At 43.1% G+C, this 17,292-nt stretch overlaps 1 pseudogene; it reads left to right on the top strand.

Moving 5' to 3' along the window:
• The window catches only part of LOC136462278 (uncharacterized), a 31,918-nt pseudogene extending 19,020 nt beyond the window's left edge, over positions 1–12,898 (top strand).
• Positions 12,899–17,292: the final 4,394 nt, after the last annotated feature.

Raw genomic sequence — 17,292 nt, forward strand, 5'->3', positions numbered from 1 at the left:
ATTATGCACTTAGGCTGTTAGCTCTAGCACATAGGTTCTTAATTCTGAAAGTCTGAAATATGAATATAGCAAGTACATAGTTATATGCTTCTTGTCACCTATTTTCATGTCCCTATTTAGAATTTGAGAGATTGATGGTGTTGACGCAAAAGTGGATCTGCAAACACAAAGGGCTAATACCCGAATCTGTATCCAAGGCGTGCCAGTCGATTTGACCTGTTAATCGACAAGGATGAAGATACGAGCACTTTGGTCCTGACAACAGCGATACGCTCGGAAGTCACGGCCAAGAGGTACTCACGTGGAACTCGAGGATCGCCGAAGGTCGCACTGAAGCGATGCAGCTCGCCGAATCAATGAGAACTCGTAAAGAGAAAATAATGCAAATTGACGAAGTCACCGAAAAGTAAGTAGATGCAAATAGGAGTAAAAATTGGTTTTGATATTGATTGATATCTCTTTACATTGCCCCTCACTCCATATTTATACCCTGATCTAAAGAGACACAACCAAACACAACTAGGACACCAAGCCCATATCTAAGGAAACACGTGACTCTTACATGAATCATACTCTAACAAATATAGAAAAGGAAATCAACTCCTATCTATTTCCCTGTCCGCCTTAATTACGATGGAAATCTCACTGTCCTTCTTCCCATCGGCATACCCCCTGTTTCATTGGCAATAGTCTTCAAGTCTTCCCTCATCAGCATACTCCTTGTTTCATCGGCAGCAGTCTTCAAATCTCCCTTCATCGGCATACTCCCTGTTTCATCAGCAGAAGTCTTCAAGCCTCCCTTCATCGGCATCACCAGCTATCGGCAACCATCTTTACAAGCTGGCTTTCATCGGCTATCAAAGTATACAGTAACTTTCCCTTTGCTGATTAGTCCACTCCGAACATTTTAACATGTGTAAAAAAACGGTGTCAACACATGCCCCCCAATTTCGGAGTATAAAACCATTAATGCTCCGAAATTTACTCCAGATTACCGTAACTTATTCTCCAAGCCAAAACCTAATCTGTTATCAAATCCAATCAAATCTAATCCTGATTCACGCACTTCAGTAAATATCGCACAATCGCCAACCACTCTTGCCTTGATTATGGTTAAGATACTAAAACAATAACCCATCGGCAAGATCTTAACATGATAATGCTGTCATTTTCAGAATTAAAATATCCTGCACCGATATCTCTTCCAAGTCATGATTACTTGCCATCAACCCATCTGTACAATCCCCTGATCATCGTGCAAACAGTTACCATATTCATCTGAACCACTTCGACCTACATGCGCGCGGCATAGAGATAAGTCCGAAATACCCCTACTCCAAGCGGCTTATAAATAGATTCCTCCAGAACACTTATCTTCTACCCTCAGACTCCATTCTTCGACATTTTCTCTCTCCGGCGGCGACTCCGATGAACCACTGCACGACCTCAACCAATAAGAACCCTTCTCCAGTGTTACCTCAAGTCTCCAGCTCGTGCCCTCATCTTCCTCAAGATAATGGCAATTAACTTCGACGTCCCCACGGTTCGCTTCACTTCCATTACCTTTTACTTTGATTCCCCTAGTTTTTGCAAGTCTACACAGTTGGTGATTTTTCCTTTCTTTTGTTCTCCGGATCCTTTAAACTTTAGGAACTGCGCAACAAACTAGTTATTCCAACCGATCAGCCGCATGTCCAATGCCTAGGACCAATGGGCAACCCAGATCCAACCGATCTGATTAATGCAGAAGTTAACAGAATCCCCTTTAGAGCCCAAAATTTCTCTCTAAATTTATGGAAAGACACATTCTGATCTTGGCCCAAAACCACCAAAGGGTGAAAAGATTGGTACTTGAGGGTTAATAGATCGATGCAAGTATACTGGGCAGAACGGAAATTAGACCAATGCATTAGGCTATCTATTGCCGATATGCAGAAGAATGAATCGATGATGATTGCAGCTGCTTACTTATGGTCAGACACAACAAACACTTTTATGTTTAGACATGGCCTAGCTACTCCTACACTTGCCGATGTCCACATGCTCACTGGCTTGGATATTTCAACTGCCGATGAAGGCTCCATTTATGGTAGAAAATCTGAATATAGGGTGAATACCCGCAACATCGGCGGTTGGACGGGATACATTCAAGAATACCAGAAGACTGGGACACTTAACCAGAGGGAACATGCCACATTCTTGAATATGTGGTTAGAAAAATTTATTTTCTATGGTCGATCAGTAGGACCAACCAACGCCTTCCTCCCCGCAGCTGAACTTTTGGCTAATGGCGTAAGGTTTCCTCTTGGCCGATACCTTCTGAGCTCCACTTATCATCTTCTTCATCAAGTGTCTCAGAAACTTCTGCTTGGCGAACCCATCGGCAACCTAGGAGGCCCGTGGTGGTTTATCAACATGTGGCTGAATGCCCATATGCACAAACGCTTGCAATGGGACTTTTTTGCCCAACAATTCCCACGAGAAATTGCTGAAGACCATGTGCTTGGGGATGATGAATCGGCAACACGCTCACCCCTTAATTTTGGTGAAGCCATAATTGTCCTTCCCGGAACAGAGGCCAATGAAGACCAGATCGGCAGATTCTTCCAAAACTTCTACAATGGTCTCTCTCGTGATCATAGAGCCTGGGTACCTTATATTGACGAGGACAACAGATTTCCCCTTCTTTTCAACTTTGCCGATGACACCCTAAATCAGGATAAGGAACTCATGATGGCCATCATTACTCCCAGGGCAATTCTAGTGAATACATTTGGTAGCGGAAAAAACACCAACATTTCATATGAATTTTACAACCCATCGGCAGTATCCCGTCAATTGGCTTTTGGGCAACTGCCAATCAAACTTTGCTTTGCCGATGTGATCAAACCTAGGGAAACAATCACCCGTGGAACAGATTGGAACAAGGTGGTACAACTCTCCCCCGATGCCGATATCACAGATGTTGATATATCCACCTGGACGCCAGTATCCTTCATCACTGAGTCATACAAGCAATGGTGGCGAGAGTGGAAGGAACAACTGTTTGCAACTTCTGCTCACACATATCGGCACATGATCGACCCTGAATATGCCATCCCTGACGATGTAGTAAGTTTCTTTTAACTCCTTTTTGCTTTTTCCCTACATATATCAGTAACTGACTCTCTCATGACAGGTTAACAACCCAGCACCATCGGTGAGCAAAAGTGGGAAACCCTTCGATCTTCAGCCTATTTCCCCAATATCACCGATCGGCTACAATGCCCCCACCTTAACTGCTTTGACCCACCAGAAGATCCGTACTAAGACCATCACCTCTAAGTCCAGATTGGCTATAGCTAGAGCCACTCCATCGGCTGCTGCCACAACCTTGGTCAAGGCATTCAAGGTAACAACCTTGTTTATTTCTACTTATACCGATTATAAACTGTATTAACATTAATCACCAGGGGGTAAGAGCTGCCACTAGATCATCATCGGCAATTCCTCCAACATCAAGCACCACTTCTTTTGACAAACCTTCAGAGGTATTCTCTTGACTTTTCATTTTATTCGTTAAATATCATACCTTACACTTGTTTTGCAGCAACAATTGGGTACATCGGCAAGCGTACCAGACGTCCAAGCTTCACAACCAACAAGTACTGATGCCCCCCAGCCAATCGTTGCCGATGCCCAAGCAAAGCGCAAAGCTCTAACAGATGCCGAGGCACAGCCAAAACGACAAAGGTCCATGCCGATCCCTACATCTGCCCCAATGTCATCGGTCATCATACCTCAAGAGCCAACCACTGATGAAGTCATAGAGGACATCCCATCGGCAAGCTCAGCCGATCCCTCACATGACACACTCCAGGTTGTTTCTTCCAGTCAAGCACAGGAAATTGCCTTGAAACAGGTAAACCGATTAACCTAGCTGATTTACAATATTCATACTTATCCTTAACCGACCTCCTTTTCTTTTCCTCAGGAACAAGACTCCCCAAACAGCCTATTCTCCTTCGCTATTGACATCTCTGACGATGATGGAGAGGAAACAAGTTCTTCCCTTGTACTGGGAACAATATCGGCAGAAACTAAGTCCAGGTTGGAAGCTCTCCTGAACTTGCTACAGCAGGATACCGCCCAACTTGTAGATGACTCGGACCCCGCAAAGGCAATTTTCAAAACAATCCGTGGCCAAGTCCCTGCCGATGTTGAAGAAGTACTCTTCCCAGCAGCCCATTTAGAGAGTCGCCAACTACAATATCAGCGGGCTGCCCAACGTATTGCCGATAGAGCAGCTCAGGCTCAACTCAAGGAAGAGATGCTACAACTGAAACAAATTGCCGATGAGAAGCACAAGGGCATCGGCAACTTGCAGACTTCAGGTGCTGAACTTAAGCGGAAAATCTTGGATTTATCAGCAAGGAAAATGGCTCTATTGGCTGAATTGAAGGAAATCGAGGCAGCTTTAACTCATGCTCAACAAGAAGAAAGCTAGCTACCCAATGCCATAAAAACCCTTCAGCAAGAAAGAGATATCCAGGCTCGCAAAGCTTTGGCCATGAAGAAAAAACTCAAGCCCGTGGAGGGTACTACCGATGACGATATCAAAGAAATGGAGGAAGCCGAGCAGATTCGCCTGCGTGCGATATTAGCTATCCAATCCTTGTTGAACTTGTAATCTTGTTTATTGTATCGGCACTTTATGAGACATTGACATCCTTGCATAATTCTAGCCGATAGGACTGTTATCGGCACTTATACTTTTATGCATCCATCCAGATACTAGGGTAATATTTCTTTAAATATTTTCTATTTAATGCTCTAGGAAACACAACCCCTTTGAGAGTTTCTAGAATATATGCGTTACCAGGAACAAACTGATTTATCCGATATGGACCTTCCCAATTAGGAGACCACTTTCCAAACTTTGAACTTTTAGTCCCAATCGGTAAAACCAGTTTCCAGACCAGATCTCCATCGGCAAACTCCTTTATCTTCACCTTCTTGTCATACCATCTGACTACTCTTTTTTTATTTTCTTTGATGCTAACTAAAACCCTTAACCGATGACCCGCCACATCTTCCAACTCATCCTTCATAAGAGTATTATAATCATCGGCTGTCAGCTGATCTTGAGAATGTATTCGCATAGAGCCAACTTTAATTTCCCAAGGCAATACTGCATCGTGTCCATATACTAACTGATAAGGAGTTACTTTGGTTGCACCATGATATGACATCCGATATGACCACAAGGCTTCGTTTAATACTGTATGCCACCTCCTAGGATTTTCTTCAATTTTGCGCTTAATGAGTTTGATGATCCCTTTGTTAGAAGCCTCAGCTTGACCATTAGCTTGAGCATAATATGGAGAAGAATTTAAAACTTTAATTCCCATACCTACAGCAAACTCATCAAATTCTCCTGATGTAAACATAGTGCCCTGATCGGTAGTGATAGTCTGAGGAATACCAAATCGGTAAACAATATGCTCTTTCACAAAATCAATCATATTAACCGATGTCACCTTTTTCAAAGGAATTGCCTCAACCCATTTTGTGAAATAATCGGTAGCAACCAGAATAAATTTATGTCCCTTACTCGATGGCGGATAAATCTGACCAATGAGATCAATAGCCCATCCCCGGAACGGCCACGGTTTGATTATAGGGTTCATAGCCGATGCAGGCGCTCTTTGAATATTACCAAACTTTTGACATCCCTGACATCCTTTAAAATATTTAAAATAATCTTCAAGAATAGTCAGCCAATAGTATCCATTCCTTCTGATCATCCACTTCATCTTGAAAGCCGACTGATGCGCACCACATACTCCTTCATGAATTTCACCCATCAAAGTTTTCGATTCATCACTACCAACACATCTGAGTAAAACTCCATCTATAGTTCGATAATATAATTCATCATCGAGGAGCACATACTTGGTAGCTTGGAACCTTATACGTCTTTCAACCTTTTTATATGGATCCTTTAAATAATCGACAATCTCCTTTCTCCAGTCATCGGTATTAACTGCCGATGTTAGCACTTCCTGAATAAGTTGATACCCTGAAGCATGCTGAGCTAGTCGATTAGCTTCCTCATTATGCAATCGAGGGATATGTTCAAGACGAAAATCCCTAAATCCTTTCAACAATTGCACACATTTTTCATAATACGAAATCAAAGCTTCACTTCGGCATTCATAAAGTCCAGCCAATTGATTTATAACTAGCATAGAATCACCAAAGATTTCAACAGCATCGGCACGTATCTCCTTCAGTAATTCTAACCCTTTTACCAAGGCTTGGTATTCAGCCTGATTATTCATCGACGTAGCAACAATCGGTAATGAAAACTCATACTTCCTTCCTTGAGGTGAAATTAACACAATTGCGATACCTGCTCCTTCACCACACGTGGACCCATCGAAGAAAAGTGTCCAGGGAGCAACTTCCAAAGAGTCCACTGAATCATAATGCTGAGTGACCAAATTAGCCATCACTTGCCCTTTAACTGCCTTAGTTGATTTGTAACGTAGTTCAAATTCTGATAATGCTAAAATCCACTTGCCGATTCTACCACTTAATATCGGCATCGACAGCATATACTTGACTACATCGTCTTTGCATATGACCGTACATTCGACAGATAATAAATAATGCCTTAATTTGACACACGAAAAGTATAAACATAGACATAATTTTTCGATGGCCGAATACCTCATCTCAGCATCCACTAGTCTTCTGCTCAAATAATAAATAGCACGTTCTTTTCCTTCAAATTCTTGAATAAGAGCTGAACCGATAACTGTATCATCAGTTGATAAATATAACCTGAAAGGCTTCCCGTGTTGAGGTGGAACTAGCACTGGAGGATTTGTTAAATATTTCTTAATTTCATCAAGGGCTAACTGCTGCTCAGCTCCCCATACAAATTCCTGATCGACTTTTAATTTAAGTAATGGACTGAAAGCCTTGATCTTACCCGACAAATTAGATATGAATCTTCTAATGAAATTAATTTTACCGATCAAAGATTGCAATTCAGTCTTATTGGCAGGAGCAACCACCTTGTTAATTGCATCAATAGACTTCCTATTGATTTTGATGCCCCGCTGATGCACCATAAAACCCAAGAATTGACCTGCCAATACGCCAAATGCACATTTATTAGGATTCATCTTCAATCCATGCTTCCTTGTACACTCCAGTATCTTTCGCAGATCAGCTAGATGTTTTGTGATATCTCCAGATTTAATCACCACATCATCAATGTAGATCTCCACTAATGTGCCGATGTATTCATGAAAAATAAAGTTCATAGCTCTCTGATAAGTAGCACCGGCATTTTTCAAGCCAAACGTCATGACTACCCACTCAAACAACCCTACATGACCTGGACATCTGAAAGCAGTCTTGGGAATATCTTCTTCAGCCATAAATATTTGATTGTAGCCTGCATTACCATCCATAAAGCTGATAATCTGATGTCCAGCTGCAGCATCAATCAATAAATCAGCAATCGACATTGGATAGCCATCCATCGGTGTGGCTTTGTTGAGATTCCTGAAGTCAATACAAACACGAAGTTTTCCATTTTTCTTATAAACAGGAACAACGTTAGAGATCCACTCTGCATATCGACATTGCCGAATAAACTTTGCCTCAACTAATTTAGTTATCTCGGCCTTAATATCAGGAAGTATATTAGGGTTGCATCGGCGCGCTGGCTGCTGATGTGGCCGAAATCCAGATTTGATAGGTAACCGATGTTCAACTACCGATCGGTCTAATCCAGGCATCTTAGTATAATCCCAAGCAAAACAATCTTTATACTCCTTTAACACATCAATTATTTGCTGCTTACACTTGGAATCTAACTTAGTACTAATAAAAGTAGGTCTTGGCCTATCGCCATTACCGATATCTACTTCTACTAAATCATCTGCTGATGTGAACCCTTGATCTAATTTTCCATCATCGGCAAACCTATCCATTAAAATTCTTCTTCAGAACCGACTGCTTGGATCGGTGGAATTTCATAATCAGCAACTCTAAGGAACTCTTTTTCCCAAACTTCTCCTGATATGCATTTAGTTCGCTCATAAGTATCTGATTCTGCCGATGCGATGATATAAGAAGAATCACCAGGGACAACCTCAATCTTATCCCCAATCCACTATACGAGGCATTGATGCATTGTAGAAGGAACACAACAATTAGCATGAATCCAATCTCTCCCTAGAAGCAGATTATATGCACCCTTGCCGTTAATAACAAAGAATGTCGTCGGTAAGGTTTTGTTGCCGATGGTCAATTCAACGCATACTGCCCCTTTAGCCGGCGACACATTGCCTTCAAAATCTTTTAGCATCATATCGGTTTTGGTCAAGTCTTGATCTCCCTTACCAAGTTTCCGATACATCACATAAGGCATAATATTAATCACAGCCCCTCCATCAATAAGTACCTTAGACACAGGCTGCCCATCAACTCTGCCCTTCACAAACAAAGCCTTAAGATGCTGTCTCTCGTCATCGGTAGGTTTCTCAAAAACAGCCATCATTGGATCTAGTATCAACTGAGCTACTTGATCAGAGAGAACAACTTCTTCCTCATTATCAGATAATGCCAAAAATTCCATCGGCAACATGAATACCATATTAACATCTGCCGATGGACCCTTATTTTTGTGTTTTACCTGCCACTGCTGATGACCGGACTTCTCATTGGAGGAATTTTCCTCTTGGTATAAATCCTCCTGACGCTCACGTTGCATCCTCCTTCTCTGTGTTTTTGTTAGACCCTCTGGGCACCATCGAGGAAACTTAGTTTTCCAAACCGGCTGATAACAGGTCCTAGTCGATTCCACACGGCGTATATTAGGGTCCCTGTAGAATATTTCCTCATCGGGAACTCTTGCATTCGCCATTTCCTCAAGCTCCTCTTGATTCCTCGGAAAACATCCAGCGTGTTTACCAAGCCTTTCATGTACACTAAGTCTGCCCCCCAGCCGATCATGTACTGATGCTCTGCTTCTAATTGGCTCATTGATAAATAAACCCCGATTGCCAGGTTGAAATCTTCTTTCTGACCGATTGACCCCTTAATAACCATTGCACTCAGGGCAATTTTCAACAGTTGGTAATTTAATACCTTCTTCCCAGCAATGGATAAAAAATGGGCACCTCCAATGATCTTTATGCCGATGCCATTCTTCCTGACGTTTTTCTTCTTGCTGTTGTCAATATCGATCATTACGCTGACGCCAACCCTCCTGCTGCCTTCGATGAGTAATCACAATGCCAGGTCGAGGAGGTTTTTTGGAACTACTGCTTTCTCCCAGCAATCCCTTACTTCTTGCATCATTGGTAGTTATCCGATGTTGGGGATCCACTGATGCGTTTTTCTCAGCAGCCTCGGACGTCAATACCTTGGTCTTCCCTTTAGCCTCCAACGTATTTGCTGGAAAGGGGTGTTGATCAATTTTCATCGGCCTTTGGGCATTAGAAGTACCAAACTTAATTCTCCCAGATTCAATAGCCGATTGTAACTGTTGCCTGAACACCTTGCATTCATTTGTACTGTGTGAAGTTGCATTGTGCCATTTGCAGTACAAGATCTTCTTCAACTCTTCTGCTGATGGGATCACATGATTAGGTGATAGCTTAATTTGACCCTCTTGAAGCAGAAGATCAAATATTTTGTCAGCCTTGGTGATATCAAAGATAAACTTTTCTGGCTCTTTTTGACTAAAGGGACAAGATATTGGCTTTTTATTCTTAACCCACTCAGCTAAGCCGATAACTGGTTCTTCATCAGAATCAAAATTTCCTACTTCTTCAACAAATGATACCTTTTTACTCCAATTCTTTTTAGGTTCAAAAACCCTAGTATCTTGATCGGAGATCCTTTGCACAAGATGACTGAGGCTTTCAAATTCCTGAGAAGCATATCTGTCTTTAAGATGTGGCAATAACCCTTGGAAAGCCAGATCGGCAAGCTGCCGATCATCCAGCACCAAACTGTAGCACTTATTTTTTACATCTCGTAGTCTTTGCACAAAGCTCTCTACCGATTCATCATTGCGCTGTCTCAATTTTACTAAATCGGTAAGCTTCTTTTCATGGATTCCAGCAAAGAAATACTTATGAAATTGTTTTTCTAGATCAGCCCAGGTAATAATAGAATTTGGTGGTAATGAAATGAACCACGTAAATGCCGATCCAGACAAAGATGATGAAAATAATCGAACTCTTAATTCATCTCTGTTAGCTGCCTCTCCACATTGAATAATGAAGCGATTGACGTGTTCCATTGTTGATGTATCATCCTGCCTAGAGAATTTAGTGAAATCTGGTACCTTGTACCGATTTGGGAGAGGAATTAAATCATATGCAGGAGGATATGGAGTCCGATAAGAATAAGTATTGACCTTGGGCTTTATCCCAAACTGATCCTTCATAATTTCTACTATCCTATTGGCCCAAAAAGCATCAGCTTCCTGCTGACGAACTGGCTGAATTTCTACAGGAGGTACCTGCTGATATCCTTCCACATATCTTTGTGGTCCATGATCTCCAACAATCAGCATATTTGCCGTTACTTGTGGTCCATTAACCTGTTGGAAAGGATTCATCGGCTGAGCTGCCGATGCTTGATTCTGAACACCAGCTTGCATATAACCTTGTTGAATCCCTGCAATCTGTTGATTTTGTTGAACTGTGTGTTGAACAGGTAACTGTCCTGACCAACCATTATTAGAACCCATCGGTACAAAACTCACCGATGACTAGTAATTTGCTGACATTGTTGGATAATTATAACCAGCTTGAGGCATAAACTGAACCCCAGTTTGACTCATAACAGGGGCTTTCTGCTGTATCGGCAGTAAGCTTGCCGATGGATTTGAACTGGGCGTTTGAACCAAAGGCATTTGGAAACCCCCTGGAGTTGGTTGCATAGTAGTTGTTGTGGCATATTGAGGCACTTGGGCCATCGGCGAAACAGCCGATGGTATAGGAGCTTTACCTACTGCGTCAAACACTTGAGGTAATCCAAGATTGAAAGCAGATGACTCCGGAGGCATACCATATCCCCACCAATTAGTAGGAATCTGGCTATTCCGAGACACAGGGCCTGACATAGCTGATGCCGATAGATCCATACTAAGCTGAATTCGTCCTCCTGGTAGTACCAGATCTGATCGTATCGGTGTAGATTGAATATTAGGTAAGCCTGCCAATACTGGAGAAGAAGTAACTTCTGTACCCACAACGGCCGAGGGAGCCGATGGAGTATTGACAGATGCCGGCTCTGGTTGGTGATAGGCAGGCTCAACATAATGCGGTGACGCTTGTCCTTCTTTGAGAGTTCGAACCACAGCATTATGAACAGTATTGGACAACACATTGGAATGATTAATCAAAGCATGATTTACTGTAGAATTAACCATCTCTTGAAGTTTACCAGGATTGGAGTCAAAGGTAACCTGCCGAGGCAATGGCAAATCTTGCTTCTGGATGACTTGTCCACTCTTGTTCAGGCTAAATGATTTCAGACAAAGCTGCCTGTATTCTTCTATGGCCTTTTCCATAGCCTGCCTCTGTTCTTCCTTAAGATCTTCTTCTGATACCGTGATAATGTTCCCCGCATCGATCTCGGAATTGAACATATTGACCGGACTGATTGGTCCCACTGGGCGTGCCAAAAGATGTGTTAACGCAAAAGTGGATCTACAAACACAAAGTGCTAATACCCGAATCTGTATCCAAGGCGTGCCAGTCGATTTGACCTGTTAATCGACAAGGATGAAGATACAAGCACTTTGGTCCTGACAACAGCGATACGCCCAGAAGTCACGGCCAAGAGGTACTCACGCGGAACTCGAGGATCGCCGAAGGTCGCACTGAAGCGATGCAGCTCGCCGAATCAATGAGAACTCGTAAAGAGAAAATAATGCAAATTAACGAAGTCGCCGAAAAGTAAGTAGATACAAATAGGAGTAAAAATTGGTTTTGATATTGATTGATATCTCTTTACATTGCCCCTCACTCCATATTTATACCCTGATCTAAAGAGACACAACCAAACACAACTAGGACACCAAGCCCATATCTAAGGAAACACGTGACTCTTACATGAATCATACTCTAACAAATATAGAAAAGGAAATCAACTCCTATCTATTTCCCTGTCCGCCTTAATTACGATGGAAATCTCACTGTCCTTCTTCCCATCGGCATACCCCCTGTTTCATCAGCAATAGTCTTCAAGTCTTCCCTCATCAGCATACTCCTTGTTTCATTAGCAGCAGTCTTCAAATCTCCCTTCATCGGCATACTCCCTGTTTCATCAGCAGAAGTCTTCAAGCCTCCCTTCATCGGCATCACCAGTTATCGGCAACCATCTTTACAAGCTGGCTTTCATCGGCTATCAAAGTATACAGTAACTTTCCCCTTGCCGATTAGTCCACTCCGAACATTTTAACACGTGTAAAAAAACGGTGTCAACAGATGGATAGTAAAAGTATGTGGTTGCAACTGCATATTTAATTCCATACTGAGTACTAAGAACCAAGGTCTGGCATAATTTTAGTTTGTTATTTAGCAGATTAAAAAAATAGATCATCATTATTGGACAATGCATCTAGTCATCTAGTGGCTATGTATAACAGGTGTGGTATGGTGGCAACCATACTATGAATCTGTGTGGCCTAATTGTTTTTTTGTTCAGATCATATAGAACGATGATTTCTGCTGAAAGCAATTTTTCTTTTTTTATTTATTTCGATATTTGTGTTGCAGGTATTGTTACTGGAAGCGGCTTCCGCTTCTTGACCCTCTTCCTGCCTTTGCCAGGTGACCAGCTGCAGGCAAAAGTTTCACCTCCAGTGCGTCCTTGAGTGGTGAGGACTCGATCTGCAATTGCTTCCTGCTGTTCTTTGGGTTTTGTTTTTCATCTATGTGTTGCTAGGATCAGTCAAAGTGGGTATTGTGTTGCCTGTGTAGCTTTATTGGTAATCTCGATGTGTGCAGAATGTGCTGCTAATCTAAATCTCTACCCCCCACACACTAAATATAATTCGGATGAGTCACAAGCTCGGCTCTGAATTAAAATTTGGTTGTTAGTTGCCATAGATCACCTGAGTTATATTGTTGATCTGTGATCCTTCCAAAACCATAGCATCACCTAAAAATGATCCTTTTCATCTAGCAATGTTCTGTCTTTGTACTCCTTATCATGATGCACTTAAAAATTAAAAACCATAGTATTAGTAAATGTACGCGGTTAAGATTTTATACTTGCCTTTTGATATAATTTGTCACATTCTGTACATGTGTTATCCATATCCGTAAGTTAAGGTTTAAATTTCACAATTCAGTTCAATATATATGATCTAGTTTTCTTGTGTTGCTTTTGCTTCTTCCCCTCCTATAAAGTCATTTTCAGTAAAAGGGTTCATTCTCCCCTTCCCCAAAGATAAGTCATGGATAATTTTACTATGATTGAATCTGTAAATTTGCAAATCTATTAGTATTCAATTTATTATTTCAAATTGCTTACTTCGTTGAGTCTATGCTGTTATTGCCAAAATATTATATTACAGTTTTAGTTTAACTAATGCATATACCAATGTCAACGATTATTTTCAGGAGGAAGCTGGAGTTTATAAGTGGAGCGCACGAGTGATGGGATGGTCAACAAGCCAACCTTTGTTGCAGTGCTATAGCTTATTAGATTTTGATGTGAAGTGTGTTTGATACCTTATGTTTGAGCTGTGTGTGTGTCTAAGCCAAATTTGATATTTGATGATTTTATTAATGATTTGTACAAACAAAGCATATTTTGGTTCATAGTTGTCTAAATGCTTTATTAACCATATATTGTTGTTCTAAAAAATTTAATTGCGTGCAAATATTGTTTCATGCTACTAAAAACGTTGTAATATATGCTATAGCAACAAACCAATGGTGTGATAGAAAACCTCGTACCAATGAAATAGTGGGTGTGGCAATAGAGTCTCCAAATTATAGCAACACAATAGTAAGCGTGGCAATAGAGGGTCCAAGTATAGCAACAAAGTATTGATCGTGGCAATAGACTTTCACCTATAGCAACCAAATATTTGCCGTGGCAATAGAGGGTTCCATCAATAGCAACCACAGAGATAGTGTGGCAATAAAAAGGCCACATGTAGCAACCAAATATTTGTCATGGCAATAGAGGGTTCCACCTATAGCGATCACAGAGATAGTGTGTCAATAGACTGTACATCTATTGCAATGCTATTGATGTGTGGCAATAAGGTCTATTGCAACACCCATTGTCGTTGCTGGTGCACCTATTGCCACTCTTTGGTATATGGCAATAGATATCTCTAGCAACGCCGGGTGTTACTATTGCAACACCCACGGTGGATTGCAACACTTTTTGGCCTATTGCAACACTTCTAGACCGTTGCATCAGGGGTAAAACCTTGTAGAAGTGTTACTAGAGAAAAAAAAGTGTTACAGCAAAAATTATTGTAACACTAGACAAATATTCCTATAGACAAGTAAATGTGTTAAAAAAACCAGCCTATAGTAACATGGCCAATTGGAGCACAAAGAAAAATATGTTACTAAAAGAGCTAGTAACACTTTTTTCAAGTTTGTGTTACTATATCCCTGCACTGTAGTAGTGCATGTTATAGGGGTAACTCCGTAATGTTGCAACGCATGATTTCTAATGTCCCAACGATGTTTGATTTTAGAGGATTCACTCATGTTGCAGTAGCTCTAACAAGATGTTCTAATGACATCGAGTTGATTTTGTTGTCAATATCTTTTTGGGGGTGTTGCATGGCATAATAAGCGGATTTTGTATGCTCTCATTGAGATGGAGATGCGTACTTTTTTAATGTTGTAGCCACGATAATTAGATGTCTCAACATGATTTTATCAAAATGATATATATTTCTCTGAATGTTACTAAATTGTTTTGATCGAGATGTGTTTTTTCGGATGTTGCAGTTGCCTTAGTTTGTCTTCAAACATTCCTGCAGCAGCAAGATTCATCTCTCTTGATGCTTCGCAAGATAATTTAAGATGTTGCAACAACTGGGTTTTCATGTTATAGCTGCCCGCTGTAACAACCCAAAAATCCATACACTAAAAATACCAACTACAAATTTTTTTCTTAAAAACTCCCATGTGTTGATGAGTGTCATGTATAGAAACCCAACCTAAGAGATGCATTAGGTCTAACCCCAACCTAAGTCATCACACAAGCATGGCATGCCATTGTTAATCATGTTTATTTAAATACTAACAAATGAAACATAGCATATATTGTTAACTCACATGGTGATTTGGATTTTCATTTGCTTTATGTAATGCCTAAAACTCCTTTAAAGAAACACACCATAAAGCAATTATTATTCAAACCAAAGGATAAATGTTTAAAAAGAAAACTATTTCCATTTGTGTATAACAAAACTACACCTATTGTTGTTATACAAAATAGCTAAATAAATTACTAATATATATATATATATATATAAATGATATGGGCATCATATCTAAAAGGTACACCAATTTGAAATTCAAAATTTCAAACCAAATTTGAATTCAAAACAAAGAAGAAGAAGCAGGCCGGCCCACGAGCTTGCGCAGGCCCAGCAAGCCAGCCAGCATGCCGCCCACGCCCACGCGCCTCCCCGTTCGCTTGTTGTCGTTGCCGCTGGACCCCACGCGTCAGCCGCACGCCGTCCACAGTGTCGTCTTCCTCCCCCACACCGCCCACGCCTCAACTACCGCGTGACCAAGCCCCGACAGCGCTGGCAGGAGCAGGCCAGGGGGTCACGCCCAGGGCATGGCCTTGCTCCCCCATGCACCGCAGCCACGCAACCTCGCTCCACCGTCGGATGCGTCCCATGCCTCTCCACCGCACGATGCCAGCCGCCATTGGAGGCATGGTGCTCGGCTATAAAGCCACGCCTGGCACCTCAACCTCTCCATCAGCCACCGCCGCCGCTTGGTGGCCCAGCAGCCACACCACACCGAGAGTAGAGGGCCGAGAAGGAGTTTAGGAAAGGAGGATCGGAGCCACCCGCGTGCTGCCGAAGTCACCGGAGCCGAGGGCGACGCCGTCGTCATCATCACAGTCGTGGGTCGACACTACACGACTTCCGGAGCTACACGGCCGCAACTCACCACTACGTCACCATCCAATCCTCCACGACACCAATGGTGAGCCCCTAGTCATTCCCCTGCTCGCCACCGGACCACATCGTGTCGGCCATGGCGCTCCACACTAGGAGCGCGTAGGCCAGGGCCGTCTCCAGCCTCTGGGTACACACGCACACCCGCAACCACACCGTGACCACCCCACCGGAGCCCCGTGGTGCACCCGCATGCCTCGTCGTCGTCTTCATGATCACCGTGGCCGCCGGGGAGCCCCTATCAGCCACATGGGAACCTAAAGCCTCGCCTTGAGCCCTGGACGCCTTCGCCGTGCACCCACGGATTCGCAGAAGCCCTTATCTGCCCAGCCGAGCCACCAGAGAGCCTGCATGCGCGACCTTGCCATCGGCGAGCACCGCCGAGCCACCAACCACTGTGGCCAATGCCCTAGAAGGCCTCGGCCACCACTTAGACCCTAGCATCATGATCACCATGGCCTAGGGAAGCTTTTCCCCTCCCCAATTGGACACCAGTGCTGCCACGGAGGCTCACCAGCGAGCTCGCCGCTGGCAAGAGCACAACCATGGGAGAAACAGGGGAAACTCCCCTCGCCGGCCACCTGCGCATGCACCCGGTGCACATGGACCACGCCTGAGAGAAGAAGGGTGGACTCGGTCCACCATGGACCCTGCTTTAGGTCCATGGACCGTGAACATGGGTCCACCGTGAGCCACGCTCATGCCCACAGCTAAAGACCACAGCCCAGTGGGGGCCCAAGGTTGTGACATGGCTGCGTCATAGCCTGCCACATGTCCAGGTCAGCCCGGCCCAGACCAGCCCAACCCGAGCCCACCAGAGCCCATTTGAGACTCGGCCCATGTTGACCGTTGACCGGTCAACATTGACCATTGACCCGGCCCATATGTCAGTGACATGGACACTCTGGACCCACATGTTAGATGCTGACATCATGCTGACGTCACACGGGACCCACACGTCAGGAGCCAACACAACCAGGGTGATGTCATGCTGACGTCATGATGACATCAGCTGCTGACGTCAGCAGCCCTGGCCCCACACGTCAGTGACCCTGATCGTTGACCGTAGACCGTTGACCGTTGACTCACCGTTG

Source organism: Miscanthus floridulus, chromosome 7 (assembly GCF_019320115.1).
Source record: "Miscanthus floridulus cultivar M001 chromosome 7, ASM1932011v1, whole genome shotgun sequence".
Classification (NCBI taxonomy): Eukaryota; Viridiplantae; Streptophyta; class Magnoliopsida; order Poales; family Poaceae; genus Miscanthus; species Miscanthus floridulus.